Source organism: Suricata suricatta, chromosome 12, assembly GCF_006229205.1.
Source record: "Suricata suricatta isolate VVHF042 chromosome 12, meerkat_22Aug2017_6uvM2_HiC, whole genome shotgun sequence".
Taxonomy (NCBI): Eukaryota; Metazoa; Chordata; class Mammalia; order Carnivora; family Herpestidae; genus Suricata; species Suricata suricatta.
In genome coordinates this window covers 1821584-1824472 of record NC_043711.1, presented here as the reverse complement: position 1 = coordinate 1824472, position 2889 = coordinate 1821584, and the positions used below count along the sequence as shown (strand labels likewise).

At 61.9% G+C, this 2889-nt stretch overlaps 2 protein-coding genes across 2 annotated transcripts in view; one reads left to right on the top strand and one right to left on the bottom strand.

Moving 5' to 3' along the window:
* The window catches only part of LOC115274639 (zinc finger protein 669-like), a 160743-nt gene that overhangs the window by 35920 nt on the left and 121934 nt on the right, over positions 1-2889 (bottom strand). The window lies entirely within an intron of this gene.
* LOC115274631 (zinc finger protein 77-like) overlaps positions 1-2889 on the top strand; it is a 12862-nt gene that overhangs the window by 570 nt on the left and 9403 nt on the right. The gene's annotated exons all lie outside the window — the stretch shown is intronic.

Genomic DNA, 2889 nt, shown 5'->3' with positions numbered 1-2889 from the left:
CCAGCAGGTGGCGTAGGTGTGACTGTCCTCAGGCTGTCTTAGCTGCCCCGGAATGAAGGAAAGAGAAAAACCAGGGGTTAATGTATAGAGATCACAGCCTAGCAGGATGTGAGTCTCCAACCTCTTACAACTGTGTTAAAATTACGAGGAAAAGGAGCAATTTCCAGAAACCTGTAGTCTCATCCTGGAGCCCCAACATCACCCTCCCCTGCATGGGATAGAACATCTGAGGTGGTCAGTCTCTCCTCACATCCCAGTGCCGCTCTGTCTGCCCTCGGTCCTGGCCCCGGGCCGTAGTAAGCCATGGTTTTGCACCAAAGAACTCTGGAGTATTTTTCCTTGACCTCCCAACCCCCACTCCAAAACCACATCAGCTCCCTGGTGAGGCAGAGGCTGCTCCCCACTGAGCAGTCGCTGGAAGAAAACTTTATTAGCAGCAGATGCGGAGCTCAGGGGATCATGGGAATGACTTCCAGAGCCCCGAGTCCCCGGAGGGAGGGTGGGTGGGTTATTCTGGTTTGGGGCCGGGATGGATCTTTCCATGGGGAAGCCTCCTCATCACGTGGGGGGCGGCCAGGAGGGGGTGTGGTGTCTGAGCCTTAGGGGAGCAGGTGTGTCCCCAGAGTGGTGTCATGTAAACGAGGCTCCCTGTGGACACCTCAGCTTGAGAAGGAGGTAAAGGTTATTTCCTGTCACTCCACAGGTCATTCCAGGTCCATCTGCACTGGCTGGAATGAGGGGGTGGCAGTTGTCAAACTGGTCAGGGAGGTCAAGGCCCCTGGAGGTCTGGGGAGGGCAGTCACTATTGCTCCAGGGCCGAGTCCCTGTCATTTGATGAGTTAAGAGGAAAGCTGGAAGTGACGGCTTAGGGAAACGCAGGACAAAGGTCTGTGAGTACAAGCACGTGGGCACGGAGTCTAGCTGGTGACAGACCTGGGAGACGACTTCAAATGTGCGCCCGGCTGAGGACGATTTATTACAGTCAATTGCAACAGGGACCGGCTCCCATCTCAGGGACCCTCCAGTGACACAGAACGGGCTTGGCTGTTCCGGGAGAGGGGGGAGGGCAGGAAGGGCCGTGTCGGGATCCGGCCCCTGGGGTGGAGGGAGGCCCCTTGGCTCAGGTCCCCAGCGCCTTGTCCCTCAGCTCAGGGGATGCTCAGAGTGCGGGCCACCCGAGGTTCAGGGGCCTGTGGGGTGGCCGGTGGCCTGGGCCGAGTTTGGGTGGGAACAGGGCGGTGGTGGGCCTAACCCGTGTAAGTGGACAAATCCTAGAGTCAGGAGAGACCCCCCCCACCCCCCGTACTGAGGAGAATGATTGCACAGGGTGGGGGAGGGGACTGTGGCACTAGGGGCAGGGGCCACATCGAACTGGAGGACACTGTGACCTCAAGATTTACAAGTGTCTCAAGAGTCGTGTGAAAGGGAGGAGAGAAGGAAAGAAACCAGGCGTGAGCAGGTGTGGTGCCCACCGGTGGTTCCCTGAGGCCAGCCTGTCGCCCTGTCCCCAGGGGGGGCTGTGTGTGGCTCAGGCTGAGGGCAAGCCCCTGGTCAGGGCTCTGGAAGAAGGAGAGAAGCCAAAGCAAATTGGGGACTGTGCGTCACCCGTCACCTGTGGGCAGCGCTGTCCCTGTCCAGCTCCGCGCCGATGGCCCTGTCTTCCGCCAGCCTCACGCTCAGCCGCCGTAAAATGCCCGCGTTCTCTCTGCCTCCTCCCTCCCCTTCAGCGCAGAGGGTGGTGAGTGTGTCAGGTCAGTCCTGTCCCTGTGACTCGGGTCACTCTGGGCTTTATGCAGAGACTGTGCTCTGGGGAAGCGTGTGTCAGGCAGAAATGGTCCTTCTCCCTTAGGGCTGGGGGGACCATGCAGGTGTCACCACACCTTCATGCCGGGCTGGTGGAGCCACGAACACACACAAATCCTGTGAACTGAGACACATGGAATTTAAAGGGACCGGGTCCCTGGTCTCTGAAAGGGACAAACAGCTTCCATTCACGTGAACCCACCCTGGTGCCCTGGAGCTGCCCCTCCCGCTGTGGCCTTGACCTCAGGCTGGACGCCTGGATTCTGCATCTAGTTGTCCCCGCACCAGGTTGGGGTTCTCATGTCATTCAGGTGCCGCAGGACACTGGAAGCCGGGGGCCTCCCCTGGGCTGGGGACAGACTGCCACCCCCCCAGCTGGGCCTGGTGTGTGGTGAGGGAAGGTGCGGGGGGGGGGGGTGCGGGGGGGAGGTTGCAGTTGCCTGCAGGTGGCCTCCAGCCCCTGGGACCAGCACGGAAGGGGCTATGGCCGCCCAGAGAGGACGCAGGGCCCCGAGCAGGAGCCGCAGTGCAGCTGTGCTGGGGGCGACCTGGGGCCGCCCTGGGGGTCCCCCGAGGACTGGTGCTGGCATCGTCCATGGGGTAGAGGGGTCAAGTGGGATCTGTGGAAACGGGAGGTCTGTGCAGGTCAGACTGAGGGAAGGCTCCTCGGGGTCAAGTGCCTGTTGGAAGGGTCGTGAACGCAGTGTCTAGGGGTCACATCTTAAACTGGGAGGGTTTCCTCCTGACGAGATCTGGGGCCCCGGAGGAGGGGGCGCAGGGCGTGTGGAGCTCCAGTGTTCGGTCCCTTTGGGGGCTCAGGGCCCCCACCTCCTGGAGGACCGGGGTCAGCAGGGAGAGCTGGGCCCCTGTGTGGGGACCGGGAGTGACCGTCAGCCGTGCGGTGTCGTGTGCGGTGTGGGCGCTGCAGGCGGCGGATCTGCGCGGCTCCCGCACTGCTGCGCGGCCCGTTGTCCCTGGAGAGGCTCTCGCTGCCCCGGGAGTCCGGTGCCGGTGACACTTAGCACCTTTGTCCTTCAGCGCACCTCCTTCTGCTGGCAGCTTTCCGTGTCCTCGCCCCCAAGCAGC